Raw genomic sequence first — 21167 nt, forward strand, 5'->3', positions numbered from 1 at the left:
CAGAGATGTGGGAGAGGTATTTCAAAGACAGAAAACCACATGAGCAAATGTTCACAGGCAGGTGCAAACCACGCATGTCTGAGGGCAGGAAGAAGACCAATGTGGTGGGAACATAGGCGACATGAGGAAGGCATAGTTATGCATATGTTTTTAAAATGTTGCTGTGTACAGCTTGGAGAATACACTGGGGAGGAAAAAGTGAGTGTTGAAAAGTCATTAGGTAGGCACCTGGTCCAGGCCGGCAACAGATGGGCGTGAGGAGTACCAGAAGTGTGCAGATCCAGGCAATATTTAAGAAGTTAAATACTGAAATGGACTGGGATATGGGGGAGATACAGTTTGGATATGTGTCCCTGAAATGAACTGGGATATAGGGGATGATACAGTTTGAATATGTGTCCCTGCCTAAATCTCACATTGAAATGTAATTGCCAGTGTTGAAGGTGGGGCCTGGTGGGAAGTGATTGAATCATGGGGCAGTTTCTTACCCATGGTTTTGTACCATTCCCTGTTAGTGTCCTCGTGATAGCAAGTGAGTTCTTGCAAGATCTGGTTGTTTAAAAGTGCGTGGCACTCTCCGCTTTCTCTCTCGCCCCTGCTTTCACATGGTGATGTGCAAGCTCCCACTTCGCCTTCAGCCAGGTTTGTGAGCTTTCAGAGGCCTCCCAAAAAACAGATGCTGGTGCCATGCTTCCGGTACAGCCTGCAGAACCATGAGCCAATTAAACCTTTTTTCTAGTAAATTACCCAGTCTTGGGTATTTCTTTATAGTAATGCAAGAACAGCCTACTATAGGGGGTGACTAGACAGGAGATACTCAGTTGGGGTGTTAAGTTGTTGCTGTAGCCCAGGGGTCTAACTAAAGGGGGAACAGTGGAACTAAAGAGAAGGGCACCCATTCAGGAGTCCCCCATCAGTTAACTCTCTTTATCAACCACCTTTCACAGGACATGGCTTGGAGCTATTCCTGTGTGATCATTCCCTGGACATTATTTGTAAATGTCCCTCCGAAAAGCCAAAAAGCCAGCTGTAGCAGGACAAAATCTGGTCAAAACACAGTCTCCCTTGTTCTCAACATTATTCTTCCATTGAATATGTCTGAGATTGCATAATCCTATTCAGGTAACCATGACAACAGTTGACTCCTATTGAGATAGCAATTGATCGAAACCTCTAAGTCAGAGATTGCAAACATGAATACCCGCAGGAGCCAAGTAGGGAAATGTGAGAAGCAGTGGGTGGGGTGTAAAAGGGAGGGGTGGGAATTGTGGTGAACTGTAGAGTACTGGACCAATCCAACTCTATTGAACTTCAAATCTTTAAGAAGCCTCGCACATTTAAAAATGTGATCTGCAGGCCATCTTTAGCCTGTGGGTCACCAATTTGCTGCCTCCAGAGATGCTTTCATGTTAACTCTCTGTTCAGCCAGGTCTCTCCCATCAGTGCTCCTAAAGCTGATTTTCCCCTAAGCTTTAACTTAAACATACTCACAAGCATTCATTTGGCTCCTGGCCCATTATTAGACTGTTTTTGCATCTTCTTGCTATCTAGTTGCATACTAACCTTGCCTAGCAACTTGTAAGCCCTCTGCAAACTTGGTAAGCTGAGATTCTGTATTTTTATTCCAAGTCTGGGTGAAGTAAATACATAGAGTAGAGCAGGACAATGTCACTTTAGTGACCTGGAATCATTGTTAAGCAGAATCCTTTGATACATGAGTTTCCTGAAGAGTCCTCACTAATTCTGGCCACCCCAGTTTTACCAGGATTTGGGAGACTTTGCATTTGGGGAAATAGCAACTGGGGGCTTTTCCACCTGGCTCAAGCAAATCCTCTTGCTGAAGCTTTTGCCCTTTTGAGAGAAGGAGGTATCACGTTACAGGTCATTCAGCAAGAACTGTGTCAGGGGAAGTGTATAGAGGATGCCTGGAGACACAGTGTTTCTCCTGGGAAGACTCCTTACCAAGGGGTGAACTCCCCAGAAGTCAGCAAAGGTGCAGCTGGAGTAAAGTGTCTTCGAAGAGCCAACAGGCTTCCAAGTTAAATCATGCCTTTTCTTCATTTGTTTTTTGTGTTGATTGCTGCCCCAGGTTAGTATTTCTAACTTACGACTCATATAACTTTGAAATAATTGTTTGGTAGTCTATCAGTTGGCATTTACTCTCTAACTTCTCACTGCTGGCCTTTAAAATTGTCCAGTGCTCTGGGCTGTATAACACTGGAAAGTCAACACATAAATCAAAACGTCCTCTCAGATGCTGTTCATATCAATGGGAGTAAGCTCTTTGGAGAGCAATTTGGAAATACCTGCCAGCATCTGAAATTTCTAGCCTCAGAGCCAGCATTCTACCTCTGGACAGCTATCCTACACAAGTACACAATGATATAAGGATATATGTAGGTGTATTTGTAATAACAAAAGCTAGAGGCAACCCATATGTCTACCAATGGAGGATTAAATGAATGGTGCTTCATGCATAGTATGGGTATTGGAGCCATTAAAAGAAGAAGGTTGATGTGGGTGTTCCGACGCGCAGGTAAGGAGGTAATCAGTGGTGTACTGTGGAGTTCTGTGGAGGCAGGATGTGCTAAAACTGTGAACACAAGAAGATCTTTTAAAAAACATCTGTCTACGTTCACATGCCAACAGGCATAGAAAATCCTGAAATAATGTATAACAAAGAGTTAACTGATTGTTTCTGGAGATTATGAGTGAAAGTTGTAGAGCAGCAGAGGTGGGGAGAAATATGTAGGAGATTTAAAATTTTTTACTTTATAGACTTTACTGTTTGACTTAGGAAAAGAATATGAATTACATTTATACTAAAAAATTGAACCCGAAAGTTTAGAAATGAATCACAAAAATTTTGAGTGCATAATAACAACGGTTTAAATTATTTTTCTCTCGTTATGGCATGAATTGATTCATAAAATAACTCAATTGATGAATCCAACCATTTGCTTTAGAATCAACCACTTCTAGAATTGGAAAAGAGCCAAACTATTATTCACAACAACCAAAAAAATCAAGTAAAATATGTTTACTCTTATAAGGATAAATGATAGGTATCTTAAAGACTGAAAGATCTCATGAAATGTAAGAAATATTTTATTTCAACTTAGTTTGTTATATTTTGACTTTTTTGTGTGTTTGGGTAAAGATTTTTATCTTGAATCTGGAGACACACAGTGGAGATGCTCAGACATGTTTGGCCTATAGCAAGTTTGTCCAACGTGTGGCCCGTGGACCACAGGCGACCCAGGATGGCTTTGGATGTGGCCCAACACAAATTCATAAACTTTGTTAAAACGTAATGAGATTTTTTTGTGATTAAAAAAAATGTTTTTAGCTCATCAGCCATAATTTTTTGTTAGTGCATTTTATGTGTGGCCCAAGAAAATTTTTCTTCTTCCACTGTGGCTCAGAGAAGCCAAAAGATTGGACAACCCTGGCTTACAGGATGTTTTGAATATCGGAAGATTTCACATAAAAATCTCCATTTCAGGATCTCATAAAAAAATAAGAGTCCCTGGCAACTCAGTCCACATTCCCAGATAGGCAGAGGAGTGGCACCCCAGTTGGGTGGGAACAAGTTCTCAGTATCTGCAGTCGCTACTACTCCCAGTGCTCTACACCAGCTGTCAGGCGTTATTTTACAATCTCCATGAACAGAGTTCAACTAGTTTTTTTCTTTTTAATTTTTAATTAATTTTATTTTTAATATATTTTTTCTATTGGTTTTGTCTTTCTGGAGATCAATTTTTGTTTTAAATCTCCTCTTGTCCTTCAGTATGAAGAGGCAGCCTCTCAGTTTCCATCATTCTTTTTTTTTTTTTTTTTTGAGATGGAGTCTCGCTCTCTCGCCCAGGCTGGAGTGCAGTGGCGCAATCTCCGCTCACTGCAAGCTCCTCCTCCCGGATTCACGCCATTCTCCTGTCTCAGCCTCTCCGAGTAGCTGGGACTACAAGCGCCCGCCACCATCCCTGGCTAATTTTTTGTATTTTTAGTAGAGACGGGGTTTCACCGTGGTCTCGATCTCCTGACCTCGTGATCCGCCCGCCTCGGCCTCCCAAAGTGCTGGGATTACAAGCGTGAGCCGCCGCGCCCGGTATCTCAGTTTCCATCATTCTATGCCAGCATTTTCACATAGCATTCTCTATTTTTTCACAATTTGTCTTTGTGATACAGCTATGAGCCTATGATCATTTTTATTCTTTTTATTTTATTCTAGAGAAGGGGTCTTGCTATACCTCCCAAGTTGAACTGAGGCTCAAGTGATCTTCCCACCCCAGCCTCCCAAGCAGTCTGGACTACAGGTGTGAGCCAGTGTGCCTGGCTCTATTCTTTTTCTTTTTTTTTCTTTTTTTTGAGACAGATCCGCGGCTCTGTGGCCCAGGCTGGAGTGCAGTGACACGATCTCGGCTCACTGCAAGCTCCGCCTCCCGGGTTCACGCCATTCCCCTGCCTCAGCCTCCCGAATAGCTGGGGTTACAGGCGCTCGCCCCCATGCTCGGCTAATTTTTTGTATTTTTAGTAGAGAAGGGGTTTCACCGTCTTAGCCAGGATGTTCTCGATCTCCTAACCTCGTGATCCGCCCTTCTCGGCCTCCCAAAGTGCTGGGATTATAGGTGTGAGCCACCGCGCCTTGCCGTGCCTGGCTCTATTCTTATTATTTTTACTTATTGATTTAATTTCAGAAAGTGAAAAGTTTTTTTATGTAACTATTTTGACAGGAAATGCATAATAAAATGCCAGCCCTACTTACTTAAATAACAGTTTGGGCCAAGTGTGGTGTCTCACACGTGCAATCTCAGCACTTTGGGAGGCCAAGGCAGGCGGATCACTTGAGGTCAGAAGTTTGAGACCAGCCTGGGCAACATGGCAAAATCTCATCTCTACTGAAAATACAAAATTAGCCAGGCATGGTGGCATGCACGTTTTTAATTCCAGCTACTAGGGAGGCCGAGGCACAAGAATTGCTTGAACCCTGTAGGTGGAGGTTGCAGTGAGCCAAGATCGCACCACTGCACTCCAGCCTGGGTGAGAGAGTGAGACTGTCTCAAACAAAACAAAACCAGTTTGGCGGATGGGTTGATATTCTCAGAAAATTATGATCCCCTTTTCTAGAGATTATCGTATGTTAAGGGATTGAGATTGTTTTTCAGAATATACCTTTAGTGGAAAACCAAATTATTCCCAAGTTTCTCAGCTCATGCAAATATATTGAAGAAAAACCTAAAATCAATTCACTCTTTAATGCAATGGCAACAAGACACCATTGAATACAGATATAAGCCATCATTGACATGGCCCAACCTGTGGAATTGAATAGAGAATCCTAACCAACAAAATGGCATGTAGTAGCAAGTTTTCAAGTGCATTCCGTGTCACAAAATTATAAGGTCTTGACCCATAGGTCAACAGGATTGATATACCTCAGTTAGCAAAAAAGGATCATTTTATGTATTCATTTATTCACCTAATCATTCCACAAATATCTATTAAGTGCCTACTATGGACAGACACTATTCTTGGTACTGAGCATACAGCGAGGAACAGATGAAATTTCCCAATTTCATGACACTTGTATTTTAAGTGGGAGGGGGATAGGGAGGAGGCAAAAAAAATGAACAAATAATATGTGAAATTTTAAGAGATAGGAAGTGTCTGCAGGGTTGGGAAATTTTTTTATTTGGCCTGAGAAGACCTCTCTGCTATAGTGACATTATATTAGGTTGGCACAAACGTAATTGCGGTTTTTGCCATTACTTTTTTTTTGGAGATGGCGTCTTGCTCTGTCACCCGGGTTGGATTGCAGTGGTGTGATCTCGGCTCACTGCAACGTCCACATCCTGGGTTCAAATGATTCTCCTGCCTCAGCCTTCCCAGTAACTGGGATTACAGGCACGACCATGCCTGGCTAATTTTTTTATTTTTAGTAGAGATGCGATTTCACTATGTTAGCCAGGCTTGTCTTGAACTACTGACCTCAAGTGAGCCACCTGCCTCAGCCTCCCAAAGTACTGGTATTACAGGCATGAGCCACTGCGCCCGGCCTGCCATTACTTTTAATGGCAAAAACCACAATTATATTTACTCCAACCTAATAGCAGAGACCTACAGGAAATGAGTAAATGAGTCATGGAGAGATCCAGGGAAGATGCACCTTGGACGAGGAGAATGATCAGAGCAAAGTCTCTGTGGCACAGACTGCTTGATGTGTGCAAAGAACAGAAAGGCCTGTGTGGCTGGAACAGAGAGAGGGAGAGCAAGAGTGGTAGAATATGACGTCAGACAAATAACGAAGGACCTAGCATGTGGGATCTGGAGGCCGTTGTAGGAGTTTGGCCTTTTGCTCTGTGTGAGATGAGAAGCTCTTGGAGGATTTTGAGAAAAGGAGTGATGCTACCCGATTTCAGGTTTAGCACATTGGCACGTTCACTATGGGCAGCTCAATCACGTAAGATGTGCTTACTGATATTTTCTTACATAATCGAAATAACCCCTGTATTAATTTTCTTTTTATGCTGCAACAGATTATCCCAAACTTGATGATGCCTTTAAAAAGCATAGATTTGTCTTACAGTTCTGTAGTTAAAAGTTCTGACATGGGTCTCACTGGGCAGAACTCAAAGTGTTGGCAAGGCTGTGCTCTCCCTTCTGGAGGCTGGAGGGGTGAATCTGTTTCCTTGCCTGTTTCAGGAAAGTCAATGAGCAAAAATAAAAAATATCTAGTTAACAAATCTTATGGTTCAGAAATTTTCAGACCATTGCTGAAACAGAAATGTTGTATGTATCCTAAAGCACACCTTTGGAAGTAGAAGATAATTTTAAGATTCAGGAAAGAGGATGGTGAAAATATACACGACTGGAGAGAGGCTTGCAGCTACCTTCATGAAATAGATTCATGAGGTTTAGGAGAGGAAAGGCTCCTTTGATGGAGACCAAAAAAAAAAAAAAAAAAAAAAAAAAAAAAGCACATTAATTCTCCAGCACTTCAGTGCCAGAGGACACCACAGGCACCGACAGATGGAATTGGGCCAGTGTGCACTGAAATGGTAAGAGTGAAAGGGATGTGGGTGGGGCACTGACAGTGTCTGCCTCACTGCTCTTTCTTGGATACATCACATTTTCTCCTGGGCTGAGTGTACCTGAGCAGGGAGTGAAGGGGCAGGTATGAGACCCTATTCATCCTTGTGAATTTCTTAAGTTATACCTAATACCTAGGGACCAACCTTACCATTCAATAAAAGCTTGACCAACTAAATTGGAAGAGAAGTTTTAATTTGGGAATGAAGAGGCAATAGGACCTGAATTCAGGGCAGTTTAAAAAAAATTTACTTGCTGTTTCCAAAGATGTTCTGAGAGTCTAGCCTTAGTTACCTTTGCTAAAACCTTCACTTTAAAGAAAATGCTCAGCTGAAATTAAGGGGAGCAGAGAACAAACAAAGGAGAGAGAAAGAAGAAAACAGAGAAAAATACAAAGTAAGCCAGCACAGTAGGACATATCATGACTTTTTGTTTCCAAACGCATTGTGACTTCAAGCATTGAGTAATTTCCTGACACCACAGGGTTAGACAGAAGTTGTATGAAATAACATCATTTAGGGAACTATTTTTACCCACCTTTCATACGTCCTGTCTAATAAAACATAATGAATTTATTTAAAAAGAAACTCTACATTTTCTATGAGAATGAATGACAAGTCATAGTGGCCAATAATCTGTATCACTTATCTCTTAAATAACAATGAGCAGCTTCCTAACTGGTCCGGCCAGAGGCTTCTTGTTGAGTGACAGTTGTCTTCTAGCCTCAGAGAAGATGAGTTGCTTGTCCAAGTGGTCATTTGTCCAGTGAGACTCAGAATTAGGATCTGAGCCGAAATCTGCTTGATCGGAAAGTTCGTTCATTATGTCCTTTTCCTCCTTCCTCCCCAGAGCTATTGTTCAGTTGTGTGAGAACTTTCTCAAATTTTGACATTCTGAAAACTTTCACTTTTTCTTTTTTCTTTTCTTTTCTTTTTTTCTTTCTTTCTTTCTTTCTTTCTCTTTCTTCTTTCTTCTTTCTTTTTCTTTCTTTCTGTCCTTTCTCTTTCTTTCTTTCTTCTTTCTTTTTTTTTTTTTTTTGAGATGAAGTTTCACTCTTGTTGCCCAGGCTAGAGTGCAATGGGGTGATCTGGGCTCACTGCATCCTCTGCCTCCCGGGTTCAAGTGATTCTCCTGTCTCAGCCTCTCGAGTAGCTGGGATTATGGGCGCCCACCACCACGCCCGACTAATTTTTGTATTTTCAGTAGAGACAGGGTTTCACCATGCTGGCAAGGCTGTTCTCGAACTCCCAGACCTCAGGTGATCCACCGGCCTCGGCCTCGCAAAGTGCTGGGATTACAGGTGTGAGCTACTTGCCCAGCCAATTTTTGCTTTTTCTAATTTTTACCCAAGAGAAGTTCATCCTGAATCATGAAAGCATCAGTCATTTGAGAACATGAGATTTGGTTCCAGCAAGTCAAATTTTGAGTTCAAATCCCAACTCTGCCACTGATTAGCTGTATAACATAAAACCACTTGGTGTTTCTGTGTCTCAGCATTCTCACGTGGAAAATGGAAGTGAGAATAATAGTACCCCTCACCCCAGGGTTGTTGTGAGGATTAAATGAAAACAATATGAGTGAAAGACTGTCCTACAAATGATCATTAATATTACTTATTATTCATTCAAAAAATATGAGGGGCCGGGTGCAGTGGCTCACGCCTGTAATCCCAACACTTTGGGAGGCCGAGGCAGGTGGATCACGAGGTCAGGAGGAGATCGGAGACCATTCCCGGGAGGCGGAGCTTGAGTGACAAGATGCGCATGAAAACCAGACGAGACTCTGTCTAAAAAAAAAAAAAAAAAGATCTATCAGTATCAATAACACATTCTGCAGAATTATGGCCTGAGAGTACCATAGGCAATAACACAATGTGTCAAATGTCATGATGGTGTAACATACAAACACTGAGAAGGAATACTGAAGCAGAGTCAGGCAAGCCAGGAAAGGCTTTCTGAAGAAAGTGATGTCTAAGGGCCAACAGAAGAATGGGTAGAATGTTAGGAAGTTAAAAATGCTGTAGAAAAAATGTATATAACTGTTTAGAGGTGGACTAGAGAAGTGGAAAAAAGTTCGGGATAATTGAAACAGAGCATATGAAAAGGCACGTATGGAAAGATGAGGCGCCGGGCGCGGTGGCTCACGCTTGTAATCCAGCCTGGGGGGGGGGGGGGGGGGAGGGCACGGGGGAGGGGCGTGGTGGCGGGCGCCTGTAGTCCCAGCTACTCGGAGAGGCTGAGGCAGGAGAATGGCGTGAACCCGGGAGGCGGAGCTTGCAGTGAGCCGAGATCGCACCACTGCACTCCAGCCTGGGTGACAGAGCGAGACTCCGTCTCAAAAAAAAAAAAAAAAAAAAAAAAAAAAGAAAGATGAGGCCAGAGACATGAGCAGGGATCAGATACGGCAGGGCAGAAGACCTTTCTAAACTTCAGTATTTATCTGAATTAACTGATGATATCTGATCTCCCTGATACTCTTCTCTTACTGGAATGGCCAGTGCCATATTCTTTACGTTTTATTGTACATTGCAAAACATTATTATATCACATTGCCTTAGTTCAGATTCTCTTGAAAGCCAACACTAAGGGAAGGGTTCCAGTGCAAGTATTGTAATTAACTTGGGAGCTGATCCCAGGAAACACCCGGAGTGGGGTAAGGAAGCCAGACAATGAATGGTAGGTAATGGATAAAGGGTGTGTTAACAAGCATGTTAGCGCCAGGGGCAACCAGAGCTCGATTTCATTGGGGCACTCAGGAATCCAGTGTGGAAGCACATCTCAGTGTTATTTATGCACACTGAAAGTGAGGAAGCTGAGGTATGTGATCACCATATCCCTCTTGGCCATTGCTTGAGCACAGCTTCCAGGGGACTTCACTCTGGCACTCTGGCTTATCCTTTGTGCAGGAGAAGCTGCTCTCCAGGCAGAGTTGTAGAAGTAGCATTCCACTTGTAGAGGTGAGTGTGGAGGAAATGGGGGCGGGGCACTGGGCAGCTGCTACACATATTTTTTAAAGTATGAAAAAAACAAAAACAAAACAAATGAAAAAAGAGCAGCCCTTGCTGGGAGACAGTTCTCCGTGGGTCTCTTGCACTTCTGTGCATCTTGTGAGCAGAGGCACTGGCTGCCTTTGTTCTGGACAATTTTTTTTCAAGCATGTTTAAGTAGTAATAGAGATACTATTTCCCTCTGAAGCAGAGGATGGTTTGTTTAGCATCCAGTATAATAAAGGTATTTTCTCCCTCCAGGTCAAAGGTCAGGCAGGCTTACTGCTCGTTTTATAAGATGTGGGTTTGTAAGTTAAGGGTTTCTCAATTGTGATACAAATGCAGACCCAAAGCATGCACAGCATCTATTTAGGGCATTTGTTTTTGCCCCCATGGGGCCTGAGGAACAAAGAGAAAGGATGTGAACATGAAGCTTATGCTGGTTGCTGAGCTATGAGTAATAAAGTCCTTTGTCTCTGACCCAGAAGTCTTGTGTCTTCTGCCAGCCTCTGTGAAACTGCAGTATGGTAACTTTTAGGGTAAGTTCTGAAATCTTTCTCAGCTCTTGATGACCCTATCAAGCCAATCAACTGATTTTTAAGACATTTAATTTAAAAAATAACTTCTAATTTAATAAAAAAATTTAATAAAAAAAGAAAACAAGAAGTATTTATTGCACTTTTCCTTTGTGGTTTTAAAATACAAAATAGGTTAGGAAGTCTTGTAGAAATCCTCATTAAAAAACCAACTTTTGTGTTTCCTCTAAGATGTTCTAGCTTTTCCAGATTTTGTCATTGAGAATGCCAGCCCTCTTCTGGAAAATGCCTCTGAACATACACAGTTCGCCAGAATCACTGTGTGTCTCTCACCTCATGCTTCTCTGGTTGGAGATCCTGTTATTAATGCAAATCCCGCAGTCCATCCATTTGTGCTGTCTCGTAGACCCACACATCTTTGGGAAGTAAGTATGTTGGCAAACAATATTATCACTTGATACCACAAGGGCTTTAAAATGAAATATCATTCTCTTTTTTCTTACCTTCTACTGTATGTTATTAATTTGGTGACCACTCTTTGGAATCCTATTATATGTCAGACACTCTAAAAATCCTTGGGGACATCAAGATCCATTTATTTTATTGAGAATCCATTTTTATTATTGAGAATCTACTGAGACACGGGGAATTCCTTGCCCTCATGGAATTGACTTATTCATAGGGAGACATACTGATCAAGTGAATATACCCAAAAGTATTAGGTTAGTGCAAATGTAATTGCAGTTTTTGCCATTACTTTCAATGGCAATTAGATTTGCACCAACCTAACATAAAATTGTAAATGCAGTAACAGCCAAGAAAGGCAGACTCATGGGTCTGTGGGAGTCCCTAAAGGGGACATTTTAACTAGTCAGTCTTCCCTGAGGAAGAGCTACATGAAATGCAATCTGCAGAAGGCCTAGGAATTGAAGAGATAAAGAGGAAGAGAAGAACATTCCAGGCAGAGGGAGCAGCATGTGCGAAGTCCCTGTAGCAAGAAGGAGAATGGTAAAAAGAGAGGACTGAAGGATCAATGTGACAGGAGCCAAAGAGAAAGCATGGTGGGAGATTATACTGCAAAGGAGATGGGGGAGGCAGAGCCTGCAGTGTTTGTGAGCCATGTTAGGAAGCTTCGTTTACCCAGATGGCTATATCATACCCAACTAGATATAATATAGCTAATTTTTCCCTGTGGATCAAAGTTTAGGCAGGCTGATTATTCATTATAAGAAAGGGGTCCCCAACCCCCAGGCCACAAACCAGTATCAGTCCATGGCCTGTTAGGAACTGGGCCACACAACAGAAGGTGGGTGACAAGCAAGCAAGCGAAGCTTCATCTGTATTTACAGCTGTTCTCCAACACTCTCATTACCTCCTGAGCTCTGCCTCCTGTCAGATCAGTGGTGGCATTAGATTCTCATTGGAGCATGAACCCTATTGTGAACTGCTCATTCAAGGGATCTAGGTTGCATTCTCCTTACGAGAACCTAATGCCTGATGATCTGTCACTGTCTCCCATCACCCTCAGATGGGGCCATCTAGTTGCAGGAAAACAAGTTTAGGACTCCCACTGATTCTACATTATGGTGAGTTGTATAATAATTGTATTATATATTATAATGTAATAATAATAGAAATAAAGTGCACAGTAAATGTAATGATCTTGAATTATCCCGAACCCATTCCCACTCAACCCTGGTCTGTGGAAATTGTCTTCCACGAAACCAGTCCCTGGTGCCAAAAAGGTTGGGGACTGCTGTTATAAGAGATCCAGATTCCCTAAGGTCGGAGTTTCTCAGACCTTGATACAAACCCACTGCATGCACAGCATTCAGCTGGTCTCCTCTACATGGTCCCCATGGCACGTGAGAGCAAGGGGACCAATGTGAACATGAAGCTTATGCTGCTTGCTGTGCCGGAGTAATAAAGTCCTTGAGAGCAGCATGTTGTTTAGCTGATCTAGCCTGGTTTGGCTCCAGTCTGCAGGTTGAGTTCAGGTCTGTCTCTTGTCTTTCCCATTCTCCTTGGGACACTGGCTAGCAGAGGGACATTCTTCTCTGGGCAAAAGAAGGAGAGCAAGAGGATTTCTCACCCCCACATGTACATTTCAAGACCCACATCTGCTCATATCGTTGGCTGAAACAAGTGTCACATATCCAAGCCATGGGCTGAAGAAATATACTCTGTTTTTATTGGAGGAATTGCCAAGGCACATGGCAAAAGACATGAATATAGAAAAGATTAAAGAATTGGGGATATTAAATCCACCTGCCACACCTAAGAAACCACTGAGGAGTTGTGCAGGAAAGAGACATGATTTGCTTACAGCTTAAATTGCTATTGTAAAGAGAACAGATTTAAAAGGAGCAGGAGGGGTCTGTTACGAGGCTTTTGAATATCCTTGCCAAACCCTGGTATTGTCAGACTTAAATTTGCTTCCAGCTTCAGTTTGGTGTAAAATGTTTTCTCCTGCTTGTTCTTAATTAGATTTTTGTTATAAGTCTAAATAGCAGCAGAATGACGGCAAAGAGTGTTCAGTAGTTTTGCTTAGTGTGTGTGTATGTGTGTGTGTGTCTGTGTATGTGTGTGTGTTTCTGTGTGTGAAGGTAGTGAGCATAGCTGCTCTAAGCACTGATTTGGGGGTCTGATAAACCTAGTTTTCAACCGCAGCTCCTTCAGTCAGTAGAAACATGATCTTGGATAATTTATTGGACTTTCTGGGCTTTAATTATTATTTTCAGGGATTAGCAAGAAGATTCTAAAAGATAATGTATGGAAAGTGCTGTCTTACTGCTCTGTCCATAGCAAGCAGTCAACACACACTAGCCGTTACTGTAATAAATATACTTCAATATTTAGCATTATTATAGCCAGATTACAGGTAATAAAAAAACTAAGAAAGTTGTGGCCACATAATCATAACTGTATTAAAGACAAGCTTTAGAAGTAGTTCAATTATGCAGCAGTTTCATAACAAGCAAATACACCTGCAGATAAAGGCTAAATGAAATAAGTTAATAACTGTTTCTACAACATTGCAGTACAAGGACGGAAATACTGTTCTATTTGGGGTTTAGCATATCCCAGCATATCATTATCCTTTGGTGAACTGCTTTCCTTGCAGCATATATGCTTGTTTGTTTTGCAAAAGACTGATTGAGCTTAGGAAGGGCGATTGGTCAGGCAGTCAAACAAAAACCACCAACCACCAAATGAACACCAAACTAGTCTCTGCAGAAACAATAGCAAAGCTTGAAGTGAACTGATTATATAGATAAATCAATGGAAATGAGACAAGGTACACTCTGGTTATGTAATCTTCAAATTGCTACCTGTCATTGAGCAACATAAGTGGGGTTGCATAGGCAGGTTGGGAAAATGAACCCAAGTTACCCTTTCTGTGTTCACCCTGCCTATTCCCTGGATGGGAGTAATCTGCCAGATGGAGACTTAAACCATCTTCCTGTTTTCTCCCAGTGTAAAGAATAGGCATTTGCATTGATTCGTTAAATATATATTGAAAACGAATGGGAAGCCTGATACCATGTAACATGCTAGGGAGCAAAATGGACACACTTGCTGTCCCTGGGGGCTCCCAGGACAGAGGGAAACACACCTGAAAGGCCAGCTTGAGCCCAGGGTTGTACTTCTTGGTTAAGGGAGCTCCTTGAAGATAAGGCTGTGCTTAAGCAGAGCTGGAAAACCTTGTATGTTTTAACACCAGGCTATGGTATTAAATTAACTTATCAGGAAGCATTGGGGTATGATGAAAAGAAAAAAATTTAGAGTCAGAAAGACTTAACTTTAAATCTCAGCTCTGTCACTCAATAGCTGTGTTACCTTGAGCGAAGTATTTAACTTCTGAGCCTCAATTTCCTCATCAGTAGCATTGGGATGATAATAATATTTATTCTATGGGATAATTGTGAGAATTGAAGAGATAAAATGTCCAGTCTACCGTAAGTGCTCAGCAGAGTATGGCTATGAAATATCCATGTATTACTGACTTTTCATGTAATTGTGTGAAAAAGAAGCAGATGTTGCAGTCAGCTGATGCTGATAAGTGCAAGATTGGCCCGGGTCAGGTCCAGGTTCTGCCTCTTCCTGCAGCATGACTTTTTAGGATATATTTTATAATCTAAGCTTCAATTTATTCATCTGTGAAATGGGGATGGTAGTAAGACTACGTTTCGCACAGGTTGATTTTGATGATTAAGTGAGTTAAAGGGCTGAGAGCAATGCCTAGCACAAAGAAAGTGCTCAAAAAATGTTAGCTTTTGTTAATATGATGTTGGTGGGGTGACATTGTGCTCCTTTTTTCTGAGATTCAGTGATTCTATTACTGAGAAGGAGGCCACACTGGTAGTGTACTGCGTGGCTAAGAGCACGGATTTTGGTGGAAAGTCTGGATTCCTGTCCTGCCTCTCTGTTCCTTGTTAGGTGATCTCTTTAAGCCTCTGTTTCTTCATCTGTAAAATGGGCATAATAAAAGTATCGATCACAATGTTTTTCTGAGGGTTAAAGAATGTAATTAATATTAAACACTTAGAGTTGGTAAATAGTAAGTGCTCAGTACATGTAAGCTATTAGTATTGCCTTAAAACCCATAATCATTTTAGACAAAGGGCTCATGGTTTGACATAGAATGCCCAAAGACAAGTAAGTATCTAACCCCTTCTAGTGGCTTTTGCTATTCAATAAAATCTTTGCTTTCTGTTACTTTACCAATAAGAAAGTTTTAGAAACAAGTGATCCCTAACCTAGCCACATCATGACAGACCTGGGAAGGACATTAGCAACAGAACTTACAAGGCTTTCCTGTAAGGATGAAGACATCTAATCTAGAGACGTGAAAGATCATGGCCAAAGTCTTAGGGCCATTTCATTCTAGACGTGAAACTGGAACCCAGTTCTCTTGATACTCAACCTCAAGAGGACTCTGAACAGAGCAGTTCGAAAACCAGGTGAAAACCACAAAGGACACAGGAAACAGGAGACGTGGATGACTGAACAGGGGAGGGAAAAGAGGGGCTCTTATTTGGCCCTTTCATCCATTTTGTGTGCTAAGCAGCTTAGACTCATGATGAAGAGCGTGAGCCTGAAGTCAGGGGAATCCAGGTTCATTGTATTTCTATCCATGAAAACTTGGCCAAACAGCTTAACTCTGCAAGTCTCAGCTTCTGCACCTGTAAAATGCATCCACTTGCAATTTCAAGGATAGAATGAAATGTTTGTAAAATGCTCAGGATAATCCTTGACAAAGTGAGGAAGGGGTTCAATAAATGGTTAACTTTGTTTCTAGGAAGAATCGTGGAAAGATGGAAAAATGAAGGAGAAACCATTGGATACAACATCAGTGAATTCTCGGCTCATGGAAGTTTTTAAAAAAATCAGATCACCATGCTTTTTAGGTACAAAATTTTTATGTCTTTAAAAAAGTGCTGACTGATATTGGGGATTATAGATCTAAAATATTCCATCTACATCCTTATGAAGCCAGTCATTCACTCCATTATTCTTCGTTTTTAAAAAATGTAGTTATTCACCACTGGAGTACCCAAGCTAGACTTTGAGACGGTGACACTGTATTCACTGATAATCTATGCCAAAGACAACCAAGGGGCGACAGCATCACAGACCATTTTAATCCAGATTGCAGATGTGGATGAACCGCCCACCTTCACTGGATCTCTTGCCCAGGGTGACCAAGGTACACAGGCTTTTCTCTTGGGGAAAGAGGGCTCTAGTGGATATGTCTACGTAGATGCTGTGCCCTGTGCCCCTTGTACTCTCAAAACATCATGGCTATAATGGTGATAAAAATGACAGTAACAATAGAAATGATAAATGGCTGACACTGGGCACTAACTATGTACCAGGCACTGTCCTAAGAGCTTTAACTGGACTACTTTATTTAATGCTCACAACACTAGAGGTAAGTTCTACTCTTATTTCTATTACATAGACAACAGACTTAGAAAGGTGAAGTAACTTTCTCAGTGTTGATATTATTCATAAATTATTCATTTATTTGTTTGATGGTTGTGTACTAAAAATTATTATCTTATTTGTGTGATTATTTAATTGATGATGTGTCTATATCATTAAGCTAGAAGCTTCACCAAGGACAGGGGGCGTGCCTCTTTTGCTTCTTCTTGCTCTCTGTTTTTTTATTTTTATTTTTTTTCACCGTGTATTTATCTCTTTCACTTTCTCTTTTTCTCATCTCTGTCTCTTTCTATGTAGTCAAATATTTAATGCCTACATGTTCTCTACTATAAAAAAAAATTTGAGGCTCAGATATTGGAGTGGCCACTAACTGGAGAGAATTACTTGTCCTGTCTAAGCCTCAGTTTCCCCATTGAGTAAACTGAGATATTAATCCCATCTTGATAAGGCTCAGGGTTTTAAAATGCCAGGTACACAGTAGGTGCTCAACAAGTGTCTCCCTTTTTTCCCTTCCCCAGGGCAGATGGTAAACTCCTCCTGGGCAGGTCCAAGGTGAAATTACGCTCTTCTGACTTCTAAAACTGCGAGCTTTGTGCTAGAGTGCTTGTGGACACTTCATGAGCATTTGCTCATCAGAAGAGCAGGTCCTGGCTACCCTCTAAGCGGGCCCATTGACCACTTGGCTATCCACAAATCCTGCCTTCTTGGCACAATGGTGCAGCAGTTTCCCCTGGGTGGTTCTTCCCCTCAGACACTCAAGGATCTCTTACTGCCTCAAGGTTCCTGTTCATTGGAAAAGCGATTCCACTGGCAAATTTGCAAGTTTGTGTTCCTCACTGTTTTAAAAACATATGGGAAGAGAGCAAAATTAAGGACAAGACAAACTTTAATAAAATAATTAGGCAATATTAATGTATTAGCTATGTGACCTTGAGCCAGTTAATTCAATCTTTCTAAACCTTGGTAAAATGGAAATCATAATAAAGTCACCAGTGATGTTAAGTGCTTAGTAATTAATAAGCACTCAAAAAATGTTCAACATTGTTCCTGTTTAAATGTATAAATCTCATTGCTCTATACTTGACACATAAGAGACACTTGACAAATGGCATATTATTATTATTATGGGTTTAATGGGAATATCCCTATAAAAACATCTGTGCTGAGCAAGCGCAATGCCTTAAATTTTATCTGAAATTCAGGATTGGATGAGAGGTTTTAGGCTTATGGTGGTGATGCTCATTCAAGCACGTCTGCTGTACATTTTCTGGCAGTTACTGAGATTTATATCCTGGAAGATATTGCCCCAGGCACAGTCATTTACCGAGCAGCGGCCAACGGCCCAGAGGATACCGTTTTGGAGGTAATTTATGCTTTGGGACAGAGAATAACAGTGTCTGGTGGTTTTATGTGTGATTGAATTCAAATATAAAGCCATGGAGGCAATCAAGTCAATTATACCTACAACTTAGGTTTCAAACATACCTTTGCCTCAATTATCAGGATACTTTAGGTGCCAATGATTAAGGTCTGGGTTGTCTGGGTAATTGCTTCCCTTCTGGTACATTCCATCCTGTGCAGGCTGACCCAACCTAATCCTTAAGTAACTTTAGCAAAAGATGTCAAGACGTTTCATTTTGTTCTTAGGAATCTTGGCTGTACACAGGTAGAGAAAGAATCCAGCTTTCTGGCAGAATTAATTTGTGTTTCAAAACTCTAGGTCTCGTCCTCAGGTTTTATAATGCCCTAGATGGAGAGGCAACTATGGGCTTGGTACCAAGAGGCTTGGGTTTAAGTTCTTACTCTACTACTGCAAATCACTTAACATTTTTGTTTTGCTGTTTCAACTGTAAAATTGGGAAAATGATACCTGCTTTGTCTTGTCTCATATTGCATTCTCTCATTATAATTAAACATAATATTTGATTATGTTTATATGAACATGAAAGTAGTTTTTAAACTTTAAAACATTTTGCAAATGACAGGCTTTATAAAAATGTCTTAATTTTTGATGCCATATGGAATGGTTATGGCATTATTAAACTATAATCTTTTAGCTAATAAATTGATAGAAAAGAATATTGTTTCTTTAATTTTTAGGGTTTTATTGCTTTCCCAGACTGGCTAAAAATTACAGAATTGAACATGTTGATGCTATACCCTCAATATCTACAACTTTCGGTAATGCTATTGGATACTTGCTCAAGGCCACTTGAGTCATACAAAATTTTCTTTAAGCAGCAGATGTCCACTAATATTTGAGGTATTGTCCACATGGTTTTAAAAAGTATTGAGTACTCTTGAATAATTACACAAGCTTCCCCACACACATTTGTCTCCTCCTTCTCCCAATAGCACAATGCCACATCCAGGAAGGGACTGGAAAGGTCACAGCTTTCTTTGTAACATGCAATTAAACCACCTAATCGTGCATATTCCTCCAAATCAACATGTTCCAGATTATAGGATTGAATGGAGCACTGAGCAGCTCCAGCCGCACAGGAATCACATATCATAACACAATTGCTTCCTTAGTGTTCTCCATGGCAGCTCACCCACCTAAAATGTGGACATTATAGGGCATAAAACACATCATAGTCCAGTAGGGTTTAGCTGTGACTCCAATGTACAATCGAAATGACTTACTAGACAGTTAATGCAAGTAATTCATTTCAAATAAAGGACTTCTAAATGCTTGCTCATAGAGATTAAATGTTTCTGGTTCCGGCCCTACACTTTTCACAGAAGAGAATTTGTTCCTGGGCCGTATTCGGAAGGCCTGTGCAGTGTTCTCTCAGAATTTCACCAATCATGGAATGATATTTCAGCGGTGACATAGGCTGTGGAAACTTACATTTAGACACACTCCTACACACATCATTCTGACACAGTAGATCAGGCCAGATGCTATTCATGTACTCATGACTGGGTAACAATATTCATTTGTTTGAGTCTTTATATTGATCCAGAGAGAAATAGGTTCTAATATTAGGAAGAGGTTGCCACTGTTTTGGGGCCTGATGATGATGATGATAATAAAATAATATGAATAACTATTAAGTGTTTGTTATGTGACAGGCACATACTTTATATCATTGAATCCCCATGTTAATCCCTGTAGTAGATGCTACTGTTGCTATAGTATTACCTAATGTGTTGCTAAAGAAGTATTATGTCTTTAATTTATAGAGGAGGAAATGAAGTAATTTGCCTCAACAGTGAGTAGTGGAGTTGCAATTCAAATTCATGTCCATCTTGCTCTAAATCTTGCATGTTTCCTATCATGCCAACAGTTCCCAAAGTGTTCCACAAAACACACATTTTACCAGATGCTCCATGAGAAAAATAAAAGATCCTGTGATCAAATTATTTTGGGAAATGATGTCTACACATCTCCCCTGAATTAACAATACACAGCACATTAAATTCCCTGTGGAGTTGTCTAGTAGAGAGATGTGTGTTTAATCAAATTTGTTCCAATTATTTGTCCCTTGCACTTAAAAAAATTTAACACCTGGATAACATCTTATACAATGCCTAACCAGAATCCACAGAGTAGGAAGATTGTGCCAGATCCCTCTGTAAGATTGATCTAATATGATCTATCTCTGGGGTTATTAGAAAGATGAAAGATGAAATTCCATAGTAATTGCTGAATAAATGACAATGTAATGAGCCTGGATTATATCCACATCTAGACCTACCTAAATTCCAGGGCCAGGGCTTTTCATACTTCACCACCATTACTACTCTACATGTTAAGAATCCCTGATACTTGTTCTGTGATGTAGAAAAAGTGGGACTTCTCATCTTCACAACAAAGAAAAGCTGAACAAAATGAAAATCAAAACTTTTCTTGCACGCCTCAGGGGAAACTGCCACTCCAAAATCTGGAGTGACAGGTAAACAGAAGACTGATAGCCAACCTCTGCTTATTTGGCACAGAAGCTTCTGGAACCATAGACTGGTGGGAAGATTTACTTGGTAGCTTTGAAGAATTACTGAACGCTAAGTGTGGACTAGCAGGAGAGTGAGAAACTGTGTGTCACAGTCTTGTGGGGGTAGTCCTACACTTTCGTAAGTTTTACCTTTATGAACTCTACTGGGTTCTCACAGCAAAGATCCAAGAAAGAACACCTTGTGTCTCTGGGAGAAGGAAGAGAAGAGAATCATTGTGAAATAATCCCAGAGTTTTCTGCAGGACAAAGGCCTACCCTCCAAAGGAAAAGACTTTGCCTGAGCCTTATATTATCTGGGACTCATCTACCAGATTTTATATATTCACACATACCTGCATAGACACACATACCCCTAGACATACCATATTCAAGCCTCAGAAACCAAAGAGAGAGACAGAAAATCTTGAAAGATCCCAGAGGGAAAAGCACCTTACCTATAGAGGAACAGGATAAGAATTACAGCAGACTTTTCATTAGAAACCAAACAAAATGAGACTGGAATGAAGTATTTAGAATGAAATTTTATTGAAATATAAATAAAATATATCCAATAAAATTATATCAAGTCATCAAATTCCATACCTTAGGTATATCCAATTTTAAATCGATGTCAAATATACCTCAAATAAACAAAAAAAGCTAAGGAGA

At 40.8% G+C, this 21167-nt stretch overlaps 1 protein-coding gene across 4 annotated transcripts in view; it reads left to right on the forward strand.

The window, feature by feature from the left end:
* THOC7 (THO complex 7) overlaps positions 1-21167 on the forward strand; it is a 123262-nt gene that overhangs the window by 48038 nt on the left and 54057 nt on the right. For 2 of the 4 annotated variants that reach the window (XR_004027511.1, XR_004027512.1), the window contains exons 9-11: positions 10843-11036; positions 15914-16022; positions 16150-16321. The gene's annotated coding sequence lies outside the window, so the exon portion shown is untranslated. Of the gene's footprint in view, positions 1-10842; positions 11037-15913; positions 16023-16149; positions 16547-17078; positions 18640-21167 lie in introns of those variants that run through there. The other 2 variants (XR_004027513.1, XR_004027514.1) reach the window with 2 other exon arrangements.

Source organism: Nomascus leucogenys, chromosome 21 (assembly GCF_006542625.1).
Source record: "Nomascus leucogenys isolate Asia chromosome 21, Asia_NLE_v1, whole genome shotgun sequence".
Taxonomy (NCBI): Eukaryota; Metazoa; Chordata; class Mammalia; order Primates; family Hylobatidae; genus Nomascus; species Nomascus leucogenys.